General features: G+C 50.4%; 2 long non-coding RNA genes across 3 annotated transcripts in view; one reads left to right on the forward strand and one right to left on the reverse strand.

Moving 5' to 3' along the window:
• LOC111774249 (uncharacterized) overlaps positions 1 to 21,584 on the reverse strand; it is a 73,624-nt gene that overhangs the window by 4,235 nt on the left and 47,805 nt on the right. The window contains exons 2-6 of one of the 2 annotated variants that reach the window (XR_002809123.2): positions 19,901 to 20,045; positions 18,249 to 18,448; positions 15,581 to 15,654; positions 13,455 to 13,691; positions 12,249 to 13,327 (exon numbers count right to left, since the gene is read on the reverse strand). This is a non-coding gene — a long non-coding RNA (uncharacterized lncRNA). Of the gene's footprint in view, positions 1 to 12,004; positions 13,328 to 13,454; positions 13,692 to 15,580; positions 15,655 to 18,248; positions 18,449 to 19,900; positions 20,046 to 21,584 lie in introns of those variants that run through there. The other variant, XR_002809124.2, reaches the window with a different exon arrangement.
• Positions 7,062 to 15,679, forward strand: LOC138925118 (uncharacterized). The gene is made up of 2 exons (XR_011440893.1): positions 7,062 to 7,196; positions 15,277 to 15,679. It is a non-coding gene; the product is annotated as an uncharacterized lncRNA (long non-coding RNA).

The following is a 21,584-nucleotide window of genomic DNA, read 5'->3' on the forward strand; positions in this document are numbered from 1 at the left end:
ATATATTACTCAATCATACATTCTTAATGTTTTGACAACTGTATTTCAATATAATTGATTTGCTTTGTAAACTAATGTATTTCTTAAAAAACATTATTCTGAGAAGGGGCCCACAGGCTTTACCAGACTGTGTCCATGGCACCAGAAAGTTAACACCTGGTAGAAGCAATGTGGCAGAACAGAAAAGACATCAGATGTCCAATAGCCTGGGCACAAATCCCAGCTCGAATGCTTTTTTGCTGTGAAAACTAGGTAATTCACTTATTCTGTCTGTGCCTCAGTTTCCTCATCTGTAAAATAGAGTTATTGTGAGAATTGAAGAAATAATATACATGAACCACGTAGCACAGGCTGGCCCTCAATAAGTGAATGCTAGTTATTATTATTAACAACAATTATGACCAATAACTATAAACCCGACTCCTCAGTGATTATGATGTAATAATGACAATAACTCTAATCACGCGTCATCAGTTCCTCCTTTCCCTTTTCCTGTACCCTTGCGTGGCTGCCCTTGGGCTCCAGCAGGGAGCGTGGTTTCCTGTGGCCTCCACCTTCCAACATTATCTACCCACTGCTCCAGCCAATAGGACAAAAATGCACACCCACCCCACGGTGGTGTGACGTCCTGCAGTTTGTTAATGAGAAACAAGTGGCTTGCTGCGCTCACTGCACAGGGAGGAGGACAGATCCACCACAGCCCAAACCCACATTCCTGAGGTGGCACAGGGTGACACAGCTGGAAGATGCAAAAGACTTCTCTGCCTAGACATTGCACAGTGAAGCCCGCAGCAGAGGGGAGGCTGGGAGCACCCCCACCCGCACAACCACACCACAGCCCTTCCTGTTATGGGGCACTGGACCCAGCCTTGGGCGTGGGCAGGAGGGCAGCCAAAGCCTGAGTCACTGGGAGGGGACAGTGGGTCTTGAGTTGTGGTCTCCGTGGGGAGGACTAAGAGGACAGGGAGGAGTGGAAAGCCCCTCCCTCGGACCTGAATCCCTGATGCACCCCTGCAGGGTGAGCTGGAACCCTGTCTCCCTGGCTCTGGAGCCCTCTGCAGTGGCCTCTCACCTCACCGCCCTTCTTGTGTCTTCTGTGCTGTCTCCCAGGCCTGCCCCTTCTCCAGGAGCCCCTGTTCCCTCCCCTTCGCAGCTCACTTCTCTCTTACCCTGTGTCACTAGTCCATCAGGAAAACATGACAGAGCAGCATGAGGACGAAAGTCTACAGCTGTGGACTTTGGGTTGAGCTGGAGATGCTGGCTGGACCCTCAGCACTGAAAGAGGGAATGTCCCTGAGGCGGGAAGGACCACGTGTGTCTGTCCAGCCTGGCACATTGGAGGCCCCCACCCAGCGCTGGAGGCACAAGTAGGACAGGCCAGACTCCCAGAATAAGGCCTGCCGGTGCTTGCCCAGAACTCTCTCTGCCAGTCTCAGCTACCTGTCCCATGTTGCCTGCGTCACGTGTCCACCCCCACCACACGCTAGCTCCCTTGATCTCTGGACTCTCTTCTCTAGGCCAGTGGCCTCAGGTTGTCTGTCCACCTGGACTTTAGTATCTTCCCTAGCTTTGGGAGCGGGAACTCCCCTGCACTTGTCAGCCCCAGGAGCCCTGCTTATCAGGCTGGCACAGCCCCATGAGGAGGGGGGTCAATTTGAACACTGTGACTTGGTTTCTGACACTCTGGTAGGAACCCTCCCAGACTACTCCCACTGCCCTCTGTGCTCCCAGGTGGGGGCCAGCCATCCCACCTATCACCCCTGCTCTCAAGGCTCAGTCATGGTCTCCTCTCAGCTATCAGCACCAAACCTCCCACCATAGTCCCAGACAGGTTTTGGACCAATCCTGACAAACACAAGAGGCCTATTGGGCCAGCCTGATGGCGCAATGGTTAAGATTGTCTGCTCCACTTCAGGGGCCTGGAGTTCATGAGTTTGGATCCAGGCACCGACCCACACACTGCTGATCAAGCCATGCTGTGGCAGCGTCCCCCATACAAAGCAGAGGAAGATTGACACAGATGTTAGCTCAGGGCCAATCTTCCTCACCAAAATAAAAATAAAAAACAAACAAAAATCTTTTAAAAACCTCAAAGGACCCACAACTAAAATATACAACTATATACTGGGGGGATTTGGGGAGAAAAAAGCAGGAAAATAAAAAAACCTCAAAAAACAGAAAAACCTAAAAAAAAAAAAAAAAAACAGAAAAGCCTAGAAGCCTATTAGTCTTAGAGGAAGTATATGGAATGATCCCCCTTTCCAGGGAAGGGAGAATGATGTCAAGCACCTTCCTTGTGATCTTAGGCACGGTTCTGGGAACTTACCACAGAACATCTTAGTTATTCCTTACAAGAACCTGCAAGATGGGTATTTTCTCCATTTTACAGATGGGAAAGTGAGGTTGAGAGAGTTCTCCAACTTGCTTGAGGCTAAGTGGTGGAGCTGGACCTCGAGCCATGTCGATCTGGCTCCATGACTCCTGCTCTGCCCACCACAATGGTCACGCTTAGGCCTGCCGACCCACTGTCTCCTCAAGCCTCTGCCCACTTCGTCCTGCCTGGTTCCCACTTGGCCTTGCAGTTCCCCACTGGGACTGGAGCTCACCCATTCTGAATCCCTTCCAATATGACTGGAGCCCCGACATACCACCTAATTCTTGGCAGTCCCTCCCCCTGGGACCGGCCCCTGGCCCCTGTGGCCCCCAAAGCCCCAGGGCCCCTGCATCCCATTGGCTGAGCCCCAGAGGCACGCTGCTGCAGCCTTTTCTGTTTTCCTGCTGCCCTGACTCATCCATAGGCTTGGTCCTGTTGGAATGACACCAGCCCAAAAGAACAGTGACTTTCTGTGCCCTTGTAGATGCTGGCCATGCGGCAATAGGATTCTGCTCTCAGGGCCAGGCCCAGGGGCTGCCCAGTCCAGCCTCTCCCTTCTTGGTCCAGGCCCCATCACACCTAGGGGCTGACAAGTTATGACCCCGCAGGAGTTATGAGGAGGGCAGTGTCTGACTCTGCCACCAGGTACAAGCCTGCTTCTCTGTTCTTCCCCTTTCCTCCCAGCAGTCCCACAGGTGGTCCCAGCCCTGCCTGGAGACCTGGGCTCTTTACAACTTCCAGGCCTACCTTGCTCAGAGAGTGGGGATCAGGCATGATAAGCAGCAGCTGCGGACAAATGTGCAGGCTGGGAAGGTGGTGTGGAAAGGCCTTTCTGAAAGGATGTGGATGCAGGAAACTTGGTAGAGGGGAGCTGGCAAGAGCTGGCCAGGCTTGGCTTCCAGAGCATGAAAGAAGGCAAGGCCTGGGAGGTGGGGAGGGGGACAGGAGACGCCCCCACCTCCCATGTTGCTGCCTGTTTACATTCTGTCTGCTCACATTGCCTTTTCCAGACTGCTGGCCCAGCTCCTTGCACACTGTTGTTGTCAACACCCTCCCTGTTGCCTGGTGCCCCCATGGAGGGACACTGCTGTCTGCGGTGGCTCTGATGCACCCCACAGCCCTGGGAGAAAGGACTAGGAATGGTGAGACCCTTGGGGAGACCAGAGTGCCCAGAAACCTCACTGCCCTTCAGCTGCCAAGCCTCTCCCTTTTGGGGGACTCCTCGTCTTTTCTTTGCTTAAGTGAGTTTTAGCTCCTTCCCCTTCTCTGCCATTCCACACCTATCTCTCCTCCAAAAGCCTATGGAGCAAGGGCTCTGCGAGGAAGACACCACCCACACTCCCACACACAGAGAGAGTCGGATCCAAAGCCTACGTGTCTCCCAGAACCCAAGCCCATCCTTCCCAGGGGGCTGTCAGCAGGTAGTAGCACAGATCTATTTCAACCAACAGCCCGGAGCGTGGCGAGCCCTCTTCCAGCGAAGGCTGCCCTCCTGCGCGTCCCACGCAATGTGGCCTTCTCGTCCATGCTGGGGCATCCCGAGTCAAGGACTTTGGGAGACGCTGAGGGAGGCTTGGGTGGGCAGAGCAGGGCCCTGTCTCCGCCTATGTCACCCAGGGATGCAGGAGCAGCTGCTTCCTGGAAGAAGAAAGTGGAGAGGCACAGAGACAGGCCAGGGAGAGACAGAGACAAAGACAAAAAGACAGAGAGACATGAGCTGGGGGAGACAGAGCAAGCACCAAGACGCCCAAATTGGCACCACATGGCCTCTGTGCCGGACCCCAGGGCCCAGCAAACAAGGTTTCGTGCTGAGTCAGTTGCCATGGTGACAAACATGCAGGAAATATCCAAGATAACTAGAATAGTGGCAATAACATGTGTTTTGGATAAAACTTCCTCCCCACCCCACGCCCTCCAACGTACTCACTGCATTGCTTGGGATAAACTTGGCTTCTGCACAATCACCTTCCCTGAGAGGCCTGGGCTGGGGGTTCCCAGGTCACCGGGTGAAAGGAACAGCAGCCCTCGGGAAACGGATGGGCCTCAGGCAGATTATCGCTCAGGAAAAGGGGTCCATTCTGCCTCTCACCTCACTTCTGCCTTCCTGAGTCTAGGTTTGGGCTCCCATACCATTCTGCCCCAGAGCACAAAGGGCCGGAAGAGTCTGAATTTCTGTTCAAAGTCACATAGTAAGTCTGAGGGCAGGGGGAAGGCACTGGGGGTTCTTTAAGAGCCCAAAGAGCACCCCAATGGAGTTCAGTTTCCATAGTGAAGCCAAAGCTAAAACAAGGTTACATGAGGCAGCAGCGTCCATGCCAAGGGCCCTGAGGATGCTGGCTCCTCCCCTGGGTGACCACCGCCCTCACTCCCAAAGCAAGGGCAGGAACATCTGGGGGGAGAAGGGGAGAAGCAGAGGGGAGCAGGGATTCTTTGGGGCAGGTGACTGTGAGAGAGAAGAAAGGACAAGCTTTGGCCTGATAGACATGCAGGAAGATCTGGGAGTGGAAGGGGGCAGGGCAAGTCGCAGAAGAGAGACATGCCTCTCAGAAAGCCCCTCACCAGCCCCCTCTGCTCCTGAGGAACTGGGAGGGCTGAGGCCACCACATAAGGCCCTGCAGGAAGCCAGTCAAGTCAGTCCCTCCTCGCCCTCCAACCATCTGGAGGGCTCCGACTCCCCCTGCGCATCTCTGGGTTGCTGGCAGAAAGGACTCCATGGAAAGAACCCAAGATTTCAAGTCAGGTCCTGCCGCCTATGGCTTGCACAGTCTCAGGCAGGCCCCGCGACTTCCTTGGGCCTCAGCGCTAGCCTCTGTTGGGTGGAGCTAACAACAACTTATCTCACAGGGCCGTTAGGAGGAGCAAATGTCATCATGCACGTGGGAGTGCTTGGCACATCGTAAAGCTCTGTGTTCCAGTTGTTGATTGCTGTCGTGACTCAGGCAGAGAGGAGTGGACAGGCCAGGGGAGCAGGGAGAGGTTGCAGGCCAAGGTTCATGTGAGGAGACTTTCTGGTTTCTTGAACAACATTACACCCAGATTTTCCGATCTAAACAACCAGCTTCAGTTGTGATTTCCCATCTTGGAAAGTTTCTGGGAAATGATCCGTGGTAGAAATGGGTTTGGGAGTGGTCCACCTGGACACAGTGGACCTCGCTTGGTTTGGGGCATTCCTCTTGGGAATGCTAGGACCAAGTTGTAGCCTGGGAGGATCAAGGGGATAGTTCTATCTGCTGACCCTTCCTCCAGACTCTCCTCAGCAACCATAATGCCAGCCCCTCCTGCATGGAGAGCACTGAGCCAGCCTAGAAGGAGTCCTTAAATGACCCTTGAGGCCTAAATGAGGTGGATGGCACCAGCTCCCTTGGGAATATAGAGATCTCTCAGACTGAGACATATTTACTTCCTCTTTGATGCTAGAAAGGGTGAAACCCACCCCACTCACATCCCCAGTTCAAAGTCTTACTTTGGTACCAGGCTGGAAGGGGTGTAGGTAGAGGTAGGGCAGAAACAGGTAAGGGGAAGCAAGAACAGCCTGACCCCTGGTGCTTTGCTCACCCAGTAAGAGCCACGCATGGGGAGGGATTGGCTTAGGGGCAGGAATCCTGTGTCCTAGATCTGGGACTAGAACAGGACCACTGGAGGATCAGGGGCCTGGCAGACCCTTGCAGGTGGCATGCCAGCTGAGCAAGCAGGGAGAAAGGAAGGCCAAGCCTGGGCCTGGGGCTTGGCCATCCCCCCAGCCGCTGGTTCCCTGGGAAGACAGCAGGAGGTCTGCGGGGCAGACACCACCTCCCCAGCTGGCTGCCTTTTCTGTATCTGGTTTCACTGTCTCCCTTGCTTTTTCCACACTGATTCTCTTTGGCCCTGGGATGATTTTTCCAGCTCTTCATCTGCTTCTATGTGGCACCAATGGAACAGGCAGCCTCAGTGGCAGAAGGCTGACTCTGTGCATTTGTGTGTGTTGGGGCCAGAGGTGCGTGGTGGGGTCACGGCATAAGGAGGAGGAGAAGGAATTAGCAGCCCTGAGCCTGGCAATCCTGGTGGCCTCTCCAAACATTGTCAGGAAAGTCCAAAGGCAAACGGGAGCTAGGGAAGGCTGGAGCCCCAAGGGGGCAAAGTGCCACCTACCCTGTTTCTTCATAACTCTTCAGGGTTTTTAGAGGAACAGGGGTAAGTTACGGGTCACAGAAGAGCCTTAACCTGAAAAGGAAGAGTCCAGGCTCCCTTCCCTATTGAGTAGGCCTGGATGGGATCCTAGCCCAAGCATCCAAGGGGTGTGGGCAGAACACTGAGGCATAAACCCTGCCAATGAAAGACTTTAGAGGACAATGTCCTGTGGCCCTGAAGTAGGAACAGAGCACAGGCAGCCCCTCCTCTCTGTCTGCCAAGGAGCTCTCTCCAAGGGGATTAACAGGGGCTTCCTGCCACCCTCCTGGCTGGTGCAGGAGCCAGAACACCACCCCTGGCTGCCAGCCAGCCTGTGTCTGGGGAGCTAGTGCTCTCTCAGAGACTTGCAGACACACTGCTGGGGCCTTAGGGCAGGGGGCGGGAGGTGGAGGCTCCTGGGGTGTCCCTGGGGCCACCCAGCTGAAATTCAGCTGGCTCCAGCTTCTGGGGAAATGTGCCTTCCGGGCCTGTGGCTGAGGGCGGAGGGAGTCAGGAGGATCTCCTGTTGGTCCCTTCTCTTTCTCACTCTCTCTCTCCATCTTTGTCCTGAGGACAGGGGGTATATAACCAGCATATAACCTGGAAGACAGAGGACGGGGGCCTAGGACTTCACTCTTACACGAATGGATTGCCTGTGGGAAAGGCCAACTCTAAGGTAAGGGGTGAGGATGCTCTTGGGCAGGGATAGGAGAGTGAGGTTAGAGGAGCAGGATCTGTAGGCTTCCAGGTCCAATGGGATGGGAAGAAGCTGGTATAGAGCTGCAGGTCTTCTCGGAAGAAGCAACTGATTAGCTATAAGGAAACTCTGAAGTTACCCTCATTCTACAGATGAGGAACATGAGCCCAGTGAGGTCAAGTGACTTACCAAAGGCCATAGAGTTACTGGTCAGTGGAGCCCAGATTAGCATCCTGTTGTTCTGTCATGATACCACTGTCCCTCCTTTTCCTCCTGTACCTTCTCTCAGGGCCCTGCAGCCAGGAGACCCCCAGCAGGAAGGGAGGATGGACCCTGGTGGGGAATAAGCAATTCTACCCTGCTTGGCAGTGGGGTCAGGAATAGAGCTGCTGGTAGAGAAGGCAGAGCAGAGCCTGAGTCCCCGAAGGGGGCCCTCTGGACCCAGCAGCATCCGTGGAATGGGACCATTCAAAGTGGCCCCAAGAACCCACTCTAAGCCCATGTAGCCTGCACTTGTCTCTCTCCTTGTCCTTCCCTGCACTCTGCTAAGTAAACAAACACGGCACTCAGGCAGCTCTCTGCTGGCAAACACCCCCGACCTAGCAACTGCTCCTAGAATAAATAAACACTCACACACTGCACGCTTCCACACACACTCACTCATATACACTCACTCGTGCTCCCTGCCATCCATGGAGGCCCCGCCGGGCCCCAGCCGCAAACATCCAGGCTACACTCAACATGGTATCTGAGACTGCCACCTTCTGTCAGGGTGTCGGGACAATCCGGGATCTCAGACGTGTGGAGACCCAGACTCTAGGTCCATGAGCCTGAGCAGGAGGGAAGGTGTCTTCCTAAAACCGCTGAGGTCAGCCCCGAGGGACCACTGGAACATGAGAAACAAGGGGACCTTCAGGAGGATCTAGTAACTGTTAACAAACGGAAGCCCTGGAGAGAAGGAGACTTGCCTGAGACCTTAAGAACGGGCCTGATAGAGGCAGGATCAGAACTCTTTCACTTCCTCACAAAGGCCCCTTGCCCTGCCAGCTCTGTGGATTATTTTCACTAGTGGTGGCCTTCCGTGGGCAGGATAGTTTAAAGGGGACAAGCACCCTCCAGATGGCAGAATCTCAAGAGATGACAATTAGATAGTAAAGTCACCTGCCTACTTCTGGAATGATGTTCTCAGCAAGTCCTGGGCAAATGGAGGAAGCGCCTGCTCACCACGTTGTCATGATGGCCTTTGCCTCCACTTCGGAGCTTCCCAGGAGCTGCCTTCCCTTTTCCTTGGGAACGGTGGCTTCCTGTGACATCCAGCTCACAGCTGAGTGCCAGGTACCTCCTCGACAGTAAGTCAGATGGGAATGTCAGTCATCTAGGGCCAGCATCCCAACAGAGGGACTGGAGGTTAACACCAGGAAGTTGTGTTTAAGACACAAAAGCTCACGACACCCTGGTGGGGAGGTGGTGACGTTTAATCCTGCGCTGGAGCCCAGAGTACAGCGGGAGACCACTGGAACCGTGCACAGCCTGCAACAAGGCCCGGCGGTGGGCAGAGGGGCCCAGCAGGAGCACGTAAGCGTTAGCATCCGGCAGACCTGATTTCAGCTCCTGGCTTTTCTGTTATTAGCTGTGGGACAGTGGGCAATTTACCTAACTTCTCCTGTCTCTAAAATGGGGATAATTCCCATCTTTTGTGGTTGCTGGAAAGATTACTCAAATGTTGTATATTAAGTCTCTGGGATTAGTGCTGTTGCCTTCAACAGTGATGGACGAATAGGACGCGATTTTAAATCTGAGCCCTATTCCCCTTTGTTGTATTAAAAAAACTATTTTAACCCAGTTGAAACGAGATGATATGTATGAAAGTGCTTTATAATAAAAATGACTTACAAAATTGAAGCTTTATCATTTAAAATAGTTTCACTGCTCAGATCAATCTGGCCTTATTTCTGAAGTGCAACTCTTACTCATCAAGGACTGCATATTGTTAATATAATAATTAGAGCCAGGTACAAATTATCATTAACATCACAATAAAAGCTGGTCACAAAGTATCAGTCCTGTTAGTCAAGAACACGTCACTGTACTTGCATTGTAACTTTGCCATACTGAGAAACAAACAGTGACTGAGAAGGAAGCATAGCTAGTGGGCCGGTGGCTCCAGAGTTCAGCTGTGAGCTCTCCAACTGCAGGTGTGGGGATGAAGACCTGTAGATGCAGCCCCACCCGTCCCCACAGTCTCAGCACGCCCCTGACTGGCAGTCACAGGCCTTTCTAAGTGGTCCCTCACCTCTCCGCTTCTCCTGCTGTCTGGTCCCTGAGCTGCTGGCAGTGGGAGCAGGGAGCAAGGTCTCAGCTCAGGCAGAGTGACTGACAGCAAGGCAAGGACGGCGCTGGCTGGGGCCCAGCATGCTAAGAGTGCTGGTCTACATGGGAAGCAATCAGATCAGAGCTGGGGATGTGGACTGGGGTGCACACCAAGACAGACCTACTGGCCAGACAAGCCTGAGAAACCAAGCATTGTTGAGTGTTACTGGCTGTAGGTCTGCATGGTCAGGAGGCAGAGCTCTCAGCCAGAAGCCAGGAGACCAGGTGCCAGATCTGGAAGAGTCTGGGCAGCACGGTAGAACTGTAGCAGTGGCAAAGGATTTTGATATGGGAGCAAAGACTGGCTGAACTGGGAATGCTGAAATCTTGTTCACCGAGTGCAAGCCTCAAGGCCCAAGTTAATAGGTAGAGGCCCGTGCAAGCACTGGATGGACTGGTGTCAGACAGACAGTGCGTAAGGCAGCTCCCAAGAGCTGCACCCAGAATCCCTACACTGAACTTTCATCAGCATGAATGGCATAGCAGCTCACACTCGTGCTTAATTAAGAGTATGGTTCACGTCTCTTCTGAGCCACTTACCAGCTTGGGAGAGCTACCTAACCTCTCTATGTCTCAGTTTTCTCATCTTTAAAATAGGGATAATGACACCTACCTAACAGTAATTGTAGTTGTGTGAACTAACTGACACAATGTATGTTAAAGTGCTTAGCACGTTGCCTGGCCTTACCGAAAGTGTTCAATAAAAGCTAGGCGTTAGTGCTAATTAAACATGTATTGAGTGCCTGCTCTATGCCAGGCCCTGTACTTTGTATAGAAGATCCAGAGATGAAAAGATATGAACACTGCTCTCAAGAAGTTTAGACTTAAAGAGAAAATCTACTGTGTTGTGGGAGTTAGAACAATGAATTTCAGTGTTGCCGTAGCATGGAGAGGGGGAACGGGAAGGAGAAATGAGGCTGCACTGACAGACAGGAACTAGATCATACAGGATTTTTTATGTTATACTGAAGAATTTAGATTTTATCCTGAGAGTGATGAGAAGCTTCTGAAGAATTTTAAGTAAAGGAATGATGCACAAGATTTGTTTTATAGAAATATCACTCTTGCTTCTATGTATAGTATGGATTGGGCATGGTCAAGAGTGGCTGAAAGGAAACCATTAGGAGACCATAGCAATAGCCATCAAGAAGTGAGAGCCTGGACCAAGGCAGTAGGAATGGAGCCAGAGCAGAGAGGATGGATGCTTAAGCGGTCAAGTTGGCAGGACTTGGTGACTGATTGAATGCCAGGGATAAGGCAGAGGCCCTAGGGAAACGTTGACATCCTTCCCCAAGATGGGGGTGTTCAGAAAGGTGAGCAGATTCAAGGGTAGACAGAGTCCTGCTAATGAGTCCTGTTTTATCTCATAGAACTTAAGATGGAGTTCAGAAGAGAGACCTTGGCTAGAAGTGCAGATTCAGGTCAGGAGCTTGAGGGAGTAGCTTATCGGGAGTGGGGAGTGTGTAGAGTGAGAAGAGAAGAAGGCACAGACAGCCATGGAGAGATACGGGAAATCCCAACCAACATTTATGGATGTAGTGGGACAGGGGGTGAGGGGGACACAACAGAGACTAAACAGATCTCCTAAGTAGTAGAAAGAGATTCAGAAAAGAACACAAACCAAAGGAGCAAAGGAAGTGGAGATTGAGAGGAAGGTCAATGGCATCAAATATGGCTGACAAGTCAAGCAACGAAGACTGAAAAGCACCTACTGCTGGTGACTTCAAAGAGTCTTTCATTGTTGACAGTGGATGCCGACCACAATGAGTTGAGGAGTAAATGTGAGATGAAGGGAGTAATGACCATCTACTTTCTTGAGAAGCTTGACCAAAAGGGAATATGTATGGGGTAACAGCTGGAGAGGGGCTTCGGGTGAAAGGAAGGTTTAATTTTTGTGTTTTAATGTGGGAAAGACTTGAATAAGTATATACGCTAAGGAGAGGTGGAGTTTGAAGATTCAGCAAAAAAGAGGGGATCATGGAACAAGGTCCCAGAGGACACAGGAAGAAATTGGACGCCATTGCATGTTCCCACTGCCTGAAACACTCTTTCTCATCTTAGTTGGGTTCGCCAAGAAACAGACCGTGTGATTTTCACGTAGGAGAATTACTGGGGGGTGGTCTTGGGAAGAACACCTACTGAGTGAGGGGGCAAAGGAAGCGGAAACGGCGGAGAGGGGAGTTGAAGAATGATGCAACTGGGACCACAGGGAGCTCTGAAGCTGGGCTGGCCCTTCAGAAATGGCCCTAATTGAGCAGGAGGGTGCTGAGGCAGATAGGTTTGTAGAGCGTGACAGGAAGGGGAGAAAATTCTTTCTTGATGGACTCACTTTTCTCTGCAAAAGAGAAAATCATTGAGAAAAGGATTTGGGGTGTTGAGAAGCGTGGTGAAGGTCTGGAATGTCCTTGGAGACTCACCTGATGGGATCTCTCCGTACTCTTGGGGGTGCAACAGAGTCCAGATGCCATAAATCTGTAGTGACACCATCTTCCGCACTGGGTGATTTTCCTCAGTAGGGCACAGCATCGCAGAAGTACAAGCAGAAGGGGAGCTGGGAGATGACTAATAAAGGTATGTTTCTGGGTTCTGGCATGCTCCCTGCCCTGCTGGGCTTCCTGTCCCAGGAGGCCTTGGGGAGGAGCCTACAGGTCATGCCTCTACTTGAAGAGTCCTTCCATCTCTCAGGATGGCTTTTTATTTTGTCTTGGCCAATTCAAGATTCCAAAAGATGAAAAAAAGCAGAGTACATATCAAACCATTCCCAGAATGGAACTTTAGGATAATTTAGGGATGAGTGAGTCAGATACACGTGGATTACATTTTCCTCTAACTATATACTTGGTTAGAAAATCCTAGGCTAGGACTTGGGGGTGATGGGTCCTGTTTGGCACACCCAAGTCATTATAAAGGGGTAAAATGTGTGTTCACGTCCCGGTCTCTGATCATTCGACAAGGTCTAGACACCTCTGCTCAAGACTGCGTATTCCGATGACTGCAGACCCCTGGAACAAACTCCTAGGAGGTGAGACCTCGCACCTTGGTAATAACCCAAGCCAAACCTCTCCTGGGCCAGCCTGGGGTAAAACTGGCCCTGTACATTTGGCTTTGGCTACCCTCACCCATTCTTTCTAAGTGGGGGTAGTCTTGAGGCCACGAGGCAATTGCCAAAATGGACCCAAGGACAGTAAACTCAAGGTTAGTTTAGATCACTTTGGTGCTAACTGGACCCCTGGGTTAGGTAAGGTAGTTTTCTGGAATAAATGAGTTTGAGGTGAATGTGGAGAAGAGGAGACCAACATCTCGTTGAGATCAAAATAGTCAAGAGACCCAAGGCCTCACTCTGGCCCTGTGATCTTAAGGAGGTCACTAAGGTCACGATCCCCTTGGGGGTTTGATGCCCTCTGCTAAAAAAATAAAGGTCTGGATTAGATGATGACTAAGGGACTTTTGAGGTCTTACTTATTTAGTTCTATGTTCTTTATGCCTCAATTTAAACTCATCCTTTTCTGCTTCTTCCATATTCATCTTTCTTCTTCCCAAAGGGCATGAGGGTATTTGGTGGGCTAAATGACGTTGGCCTTGTCTTCCTGTTTCCCGCTCAAACTTCAGTCAGTTCTCTAAGCCGTCGTCCATTCAAGCATTCAGCAAAAACTCTTTGATACCAATTTCCCTCCACCACTCTAGCTTGATGGGCAATTAGACACGTGGCAACCTCTGGGGGGAGAAAACAAGAAGTCCACCTGGGGCCCCAGGTGAGGGTTAGGTTAGGTTAGGTTAGGGCTGGTCCACTAGGACCCCAAGTTTCCTCTTACCCAACTATGTAAGGGAGACATCTCTTTTTCCAGTCCTCACTTCCCCTGCTCTTACCTCGGATAAAAGGAAGGAGTGGCCCACTTCTTGACCCTACACTGAAGATGGACAGGGGAAGGAGACAGGCAAGGGCAATGAGGCTCTGTGTCAGGTGGCAGTAGCTGGCAGCTCTCCACTCCTTGTTCTCAAGGCCACGTTCTCTCAGAGGAATGATGGTAGGAGGGAAGCCAGCAAGAGATCCTTGAAATGGAATGCTGGAGCTTTTGGGATGGCCAGGGCGCCACAACAGCTGTCCTGCAGATGGGGAAGAGCATTTCAACCTTGAGTTTATATTTCTAGAAAAACTCCCCACTCCCCCTCTCCTTCTCCACTCACTCCCTTGCTATATTATGGGGCTTTTGTGAGGTTTAGAAAAATAAACAGAATCTAACCATAACTGTCTGAAAGTGCTAAATTACCAAGAAAGACATAACAGATTAGCAGTGCAAATTAAGCCTGGGTGGGAGATGGCCAGCACACTAGGGAGCAGAGAATCAGCCACAAAAGTGGTGGCTTCTCTGCTCTGTTCCTCCTCTGGGATGAGCCACCTCTGCATGCTGCAGCTTTTCTGGTGCCTCTGAAGGCTGAGTCAAATTGTCTACAGAGATGAGGGTTAGGAATGGGGGCCATACCCACTTTAAAATCACCCATTCCCCCAGACTTGAAAAGATCTGGCTAATGCCATCTAATCCATTTTCAGCTTTCAGATAGGATGGCCCAACTCATCCAGGTTGGAGGTGAAACTTTCTGCTGTTTTACAAGACAAGCTTTTTTATCTCCCCGCCCCAGGAACCTGTTTTGGGAGGAGGGGTTAAGGATTCAAAACTCACAGTATGTCAGAGGTGAAAGGGACCTTGGATTGTCGGTCCAGTCCTTCACTTTACAAATGAATAAACTGAGGCTCACAGAGGAAGCAACTTGCCCAAGATCCCTCAGCTGGTGAGTAACAAAGCTGAGACTAGAACCCAGGTTTCTTTAACCCCAGCAAAGATGCACTTTCTGTCACAGCTACCTCCAAGCCATCTGCCTAATCACCCAATTCCTTTTCCCTTTAAGAGCCTGTCCCTTCATTAGTTTTCCCTGGGTTCTGCTCAATGAGTTTGTGTACTTTTGGCCAGGCTGCAAATGTAGCATCTATGGTTTTGAACCTCATAACTAAATCTTAAAGTTTCCCTTGTTCAAGTCAGTAGCCTACATCTATTGAGCCCCTACTATTTGCCAGGCGCAGTATTAAGCACCAGGAACACAAAGATGAACAAGGCATAGTGCCCATCCTTGAAGATTTACACGCAGCCAGCAAGGGAGCTTCTGGAGTTCTTTCTGCAGGTACCCTGAACCCCCCCTGCCAACTGTCCCTGTTTCCCCCCCACCCCGAATCTTCAGGATATGTGCAGGGCGGGTTAGGAAGCGAAGGTTACCAGGTTAAGCTGCCATCTGTGAGATGTTGTGCTGGGGTCTGGAGGCAAGACTTCTCACCTCCCCACACTCCAGGACACATGTGGAAGAGAGGTTTCTAGTTTACTAACAGACATTAGGGCCAGGTAACCTGGATTTAAATGAGAGGTCTACAACTTACCAGCTACAAGACCATAAGCAAATTATCTAATCTTTCTGAGCCTCAGTTTCTTCTGAACTGAGAATCCTGAAACCCACCTTATAAGACTATTGCACTAATTGAATAAAATAACTAAATTCCCTAACTCGGTGCCTGGCGTACAGGGAGCCTCAATAAACGCCACTTGCCTTCCTTTCTCTCGAGTTCTGGTCCTCTGAGTGTCACCCCTGAAGGGTTTCAATGCTTGTTTGTTGAGAAACTGTTTCACTTTGGATTCCCTTCCAGGAATGAGAAGGAGGTTGAATTCCCCCCTTCTCCCTTCTAAGTGTGACTTCCCACCTCAACTCGACCTAACTTGGACCCTCAGATCTTGGCTCAACACGACACTCCTTCTGCTGGCCATGCTTCCTCGCTTTGAGTCCACCATTGCAGAAGAGTAGGCTGCCCTGATCGCAGCTGCCACTCCTTCAGTCTGAAGAAGGAAAACGAAAGGAAGGCGTGGGGGAGATGTATTCCCAAAAAGAAAAAACTCTCTCCTCCTTGATGTGTCATGAAAGATGCACAGGATTTAATGTCAGAAGACACATACCAGACACGCAACTCTTCACTTATGGTCTGTGTGATCCCAGCCCCACTGAGCCTCAGTTTCCTTCCCTGTAAAAACTAAATACAAAAGCTGTTTCATTTAGTTGTTGTGAAGATTAATTTGAAAAAACATATGAACGATCATAACAAAGAGGCAAATACTACACTGAGGCTACTACTGTTCTTTTCTCTTCCTGTTCCCCTCACACCTCTCAAGCGCAGGCAGGCCCGGGCCAAACCTGGGGAAAGGCAGTTTTATCCTTGCTAAGTCATGGAGTGCTATCTCCCCCTTGCCAATCAGAAAGAGCAGCGTCCTCCTCTCTCCACCTGAGCTGGGGGAGGCAGGAGGTAAAGGGCTGATCCAAGAACGGGGCGCCCAGAGCTGTCTCCTTCTCAGTCTGTCTACGGGGGAGTGCTCTTGGCAAGGAGCAAGGCTCCAAATGCCGAAGGTGAAATCCATCACCAGGGCCCTGGGCTGAGATAAGATAGAGGAACGTAAATCAAGTCTCCCTGAGATAAGAAGGCAGCCTGGGGCCTAAAAAATGCAACTCTTCTGCCAGCTGCCCACTTCTGCAAAGCTGCAGAGCGGAGGCTGTGCTAGGCGGGAAGGAGCCCAGACCCCGGGTGCCTCCCTGGAAAAAGAGGATTCAACCCCAGGCTTCTCTTCTTTCTCGTTCTACCACAAGTCCCAGCCTGAGTGGAAGAACAGGCGTTTTCACTGAGTCCCTCTCAGTCATCAGTCTCTCTCAGGCATAAGAGATTAAGGGCAAAGGTTTTGGGGTCAGGCAGCCTGGGTTCAAATCAGGGCTCTTATACTTACTGTGTGATTTTGAACGGTCTACCTAGCCTCCGGGAGCCTCAGTTTCCAACAGGGATAATACTAACGCTCCTTTACAGGACTGTTTTGAAGACTAACCATGATCATTTTTGTAGAGCATTTAGTAAAGTGTCTGGCTCATAGAAAGTGCTTAATCAATAGTGGCTATGGTTATATATGAGATTGGTAGAGACTGAGGAAACCAACACGTCACTAACCTCCTGTCTATCTCATTCATATAGTCATCTCTTTATAATTCTCTGAAAGACAATCCCAAAAAAAACAAATCTGGCCACATCAGTCCCATTTGTTGAATGTCATCGAAAAGGAGACCTTCTCCTTGCCATCTCTTCCCAGGTCTGTTGTGAGCATCACCCTGTATAAAGAGGTTCTCCTCCCTCGCCCCTCCCCCACAAAGTGTATGTGTTTAAGTGCATGTCTGACTGGCTGAACTTGGAGCGATTACAAGGAGCAATTTTGACCACACTTAGGTCATGAAGGAAAGAAAATCGTTAACAGACACCTAGAAGCCAAAGATAAGTTTCCAGGGAAAGAAGCAGCTGAGAGAGACACGGAGAGGTGAGTGAATCTTGACATAGGAAGAAGCCACCTCTGTCAGAGGGGTCATTTCTGCATCTGAAAGAGGACCTTTATATCCTTAGATGTCCTCCCAACCTTGTTGTCATCTTTCCCTCTTTCATTGTCAATCAAGCATAAATGTTTACTTTGTGCCTGCACTTGGAGAACTGTGGGAGAAGTTCATATCTTGGTCTCTGATCTAAAGGTGACTACAATCTGATTTGAGAGGGAACCACCAAATTTGGGATGTTTCAGGGAGTCAGGGCTTCTGGCCTCATTGCTGCAGAAGCCCATAATAGAATTGCGGCGGTTCATTGGTCGGGGGGCAAGAACTGAAGGGCTCTGAGTCCAAATCTCGGCTCAGACACTTGCTAGCTGTGTGGGAGGCAAGTTACCTAACCTCTCTGGGGAGCTTCCCATTTGGCATAATAAAGCCTAACTTCCAGGTTTGTTATGAAGCTGTGCGGTGACTCTGTGAGGCCACTTCCTGCGAATGTACGGGTTCCAATGACTGGAATGAGTGTGTGAGGGAGATGGTGGCGGCAGGAAGGGAGACTAACTGGGAGTGGGAGGGGGCTGTTATGGCAAGACAGGCGGGCAGTGATGAGGGTGGGCATCGGGGAGTGTTGGGATCATCTTCCTCTTCATTGCTTTCCTCCTGCTGCCCACCTGTGCTGGGGGCCACATAGGAAGAGTCCCATAGACTTAAACCCTCTCTTGGCCTAAAACCGACAGTAAGAGGCAAACAGCTGAGAAGATCGGGCAGTGACAGAACATGAGTGGATATACAAATAGACAAGATTAACTATTCTCATTGTATACACAAGAGGCTTTGCTAACACTCAGCCAATTAGAAAACTAATCTAAACAGCCACTGGCTTCCACATCTCTTTAGAGCTCTTTGAAACAGCTGTTCAGTCTGCACTTGCTGCCATTCCTTGCAAGGGCCCTGAGACTGCTTCTTGGGTCTGGTTCCCCACTTGAGCCTCAAGGGCTCCTCAAGAGCAAAGGAGTGTGTCTCTTCTGTTCCCTGGACTCCCTCTAGGGTCCTGCCGCTGTTATGTACAGTGCTCCTTCCATGTCACCACCTCTGGCCTGCCTTCCCCAGCACCCCCAAACAGAGGGGCCGTTAGAGCACTTTCCATGTTCTATTGCAATTTTTCTGGGAGGCATATAACCAAGGGGGTAAGAGCAAAGCCTTTGAAGTCTGAAAAATTAGAGTTCAAAAACTCCTAGATCTCTCACTACTATGATCTCTCTGAGACTATTCTCTCACCTCAAAAGAAGATAACGGTGGGCTGGCCCTGTGGCCGAGTGGTTAAGTTCGCACGCTCCGCTGCAGGCGGCCCAGTGTTTCGTTGGTTCGCATCCAGGGCACGGACATGGCACCGCTCATCAAACCACGCTGAGGCGGCATCCCACATTCCACATCTAGGAGGACCCACAACGAAGAATATACAACTATGTACCCGGGGGCTTTGGGGAGAAAAAGGAAAAAAAATAATAACAAATCTTTAAAAAAAAAAAAAAGGAGATAACCGTTGTACCCTATCTAACAGAGATTAAAAGCAAATGTATATAAAAGACTCTAGCACAGTTTCTGGCACACTGTAAGCATTCAGTACATTGCATTCGCCATTATTATTATTATAACTGTCATCATTGTTGACTCTGAGTTACCTGAGGGCAGGAAGCAATGCGACTTCTGTGTCAGGCAGACTCTAAGATGGTCCCTGACCATCCTGCATCCTGGTCTTCACAGGCCCGTGTAATCCCCTCCCCTGGAGTGTGGGTGGGATCTGTGACTGCTTCTAACCAATAGAATACGGCAAAGGCGATGAGATGTCATTCTATCAGTAGGTCACATCAAATTGTGACTTCTGACTCACTAGCAGACTCTCTTGTTGCCTCTCTGCTTGCATGCTTTGATGAAGCAAGCTGACACAGAGGAGAGGCCCATGTGGCAAGGAATTGAGGGCAGCCTCTGGCTAACAGCCATCTGGGAACTGAGGCATTCAGTCCAACAGCCTTTGAGGGACTGAATTCTGCCAACTACTGTGTGAGCTTGGAATTAAATCCTTCCCCAACTAAGACTTCAGATGAGACGACAGCCCTGGCCACAGCCTTGATTACAGCTTGGTGAGAGTCCCTGAAGCAGAGGGCCTGGCTAATCTGTGCCCAGACTCCTGGCCCACAGAAACTGTGAGATAATAAACATGTGTTGTTTTAAGCTAGTAAGTTTGACAGTAATTTGTTACACAGAAATAGATAAGTAATACAACTTCTTTGTATTCCTAGCACAGCACTTGGCATAGAGTGGAAGTCAAGTGTGGGTTGAGTGAATGATTGAATGAATGATAGTAGTAGGTAAACTCATCAGGATCTAAGAACAGCCTGGCTGGGCTAGCCCCCACCCAAAAGGAGATGCTTTCCCAGCCCCCTATATCTTTTCTCCCTCGTTTATGGCTCCTGCTCCCTTCTCTAGTCCTCAGGACCTTGCTGTGCTCCTGGTTTCTGCATTTAGTCATTCCTTCTGAATTTTTATTTTCTTCTTTAAAAAGAAAAAACAATCCAGCTCTCTCTGAAATATCTGACCCTAGCGAATTGGAATAATTTCTGATGGAAAGCAGTCTTGTCCAGAAAGCCTCTTACCCACCCTGCTTAGGAATGTGGTTGCTGAAGATATTAAAACAGACCTGCAGGCGTCTGCAGTGAGTGGGGAGCTGGTGCCAGGAATGACCTCAGCCTGCACAGCAGGGTTGTTACCTATGAAAAGCTGCTGCTCTGGGCTGCAACACAATAGGACCCTCCCTTCTCCAAACCCTTCTACTTCTTGGTACTCCATGCAGCCCCCCTAGTTTAATGCCTGAGCCACAACTTCCCACCCAAGGCTGGCACCAAAAGTCAGGAGGACAGTGATCATCAGACCTGCTAGAGAGGATGCTGTGGGTCCCTCTGTCCACGTGGCTTCAAGTGGCTTCGGCTGAAACATGTGGGCCTCATGGCTGGCAGCCCCCTTTCCTCTCCTCTCCTCTTGACTCCACTCTTCCCCACCAGACAGCTGAGAGGGATCCTGTTCAGGTTGAGAAGTATCAGGCTTCATTCCTTCTTGCAAGAGGCGCACTCTCGGGGAAGTCCGGGACTCTTGGGGCAGAAAACGAAGACTGGGAATCCTCATCCTGAAGGCTCCTCACTGAGCGGCTGAACTTCCACTGGGCCTTGGATTGTGCCCTACCTAAGTGAGCTACCTAAGAACACGTCTAAGACGAAGTAGAAACTCTCGTCAATTATTGGATTTCCCTCTTCTACTGAGAAGCTCAGAGAACCAGGAGAATCCCTCCATTACCATTCCAGCCTCCAAACTCAATAGCCTCGCCCTTGATAATCCCAACAATTGTAGTAACAACTAATATTTGTCCATTTCTGTATGCGAAGTATTTTTACATATGCTATTTCTCACAAGAATTCTATAGTATCTTTAGCCCCACTTAACAGATGAATAAACTGTGGCTCAGAAAGATTAAGTAAAGTTTTCCTGGTTACGTAGTGAATGAGTGGTAGAATTGGAACCTTGACCAAGGTCTACTGACTCATAGCTCCCTACTCTTTCCACCACTGCTCACTCCCTCAAATCCTTAATGTTCATTTGCCTCTAGCTGTGCATCTCATCTGTACATTGATCACTTTATGTTGAAATGTACACAGTGTATTGCCCAATTTCTGCCCCTTTCACCTTAGTCTTCACCCCTGCCAGCTTCTGGGGAGCTGGGTTGAGTGGCTTCCTCCAGAGCAGCAAGAGACTGACCACTGGCCTTCAAGTCAAGAGACTCGAGCTTTAAGTTCTGGCTTGGACACTAATGAGGCAGTGCCTTTGAATAGGTTGTCTCACTTTCCTAAGCACTTTAAAGTGAAAGTAATAAATTGGATGATCTTTGAGGTCAGCTCTAGCTCTAAAATTATGTGATTCTGTGATTGAATTCCTGGTTGGGCTCCCTCTCGGGGAGGAACAATTTCCCAAGTCCTCGGGACAATGACTTGGCCTGTTGCACTGTTAATGCCATCTGGAGCTTGGGCTGGGAGTGGGTGGCACTTAGGCAGCTGCTCCAAAGATGATAGGAAGACCCTGTGCCCCAACTCCACCCCGACAGTTCCCTGCATTCTTGGCTCCTTTTCCCAGCCTTCCACAACATGTCATTGGAACCTCTTTTAGGTAAGAATATGAGCTCCTGAAGTCCTCTGTCCTTGATTCTCACTGGCCAGTGATTATTGCCCACACCAGACATGCTGGCTCTTCACTGATCTCACAGGATGTCTGTAAGCCCGGGCTGAAGACTATTCACAATCCCTATGCTCAGGGAGACCCAGGGACCCTGCAGCTGCTCCCAGCTGTCTGGCTGAACAATGCGGATTCTGTCAGGTCTCCCGGCTGAGCCTCCTTTTAGGAGGTATTCGGGTTGCAGTATTAACTGGAGGCATCTCAGCTGCTTCCTGATCCTTGGGTGCCGGCACAGATTCCTTTTGCACAGAGCAAAGACAATCAGCACAGCTCTGCCTGTGACCACAACCTGCAGAAGTCGGGGTGGAGCGCAAACGTTTCACCATCATCTCAGAG

Source organism: Equus caballus, chromosome 7, assembly GCF_041296265.1.
Source record: "Equus caballus isolate H_3958 breed thoroughbred chromosome 7, TB-T2T, whole genome shotgun sequence".
In the NCBI taxonomy this organism is placed as follows: Eukaryota; Metazoa; Chordata; class Mammalia; order Perissodactyla; family Equidae; genus Equus; species Equus caballus.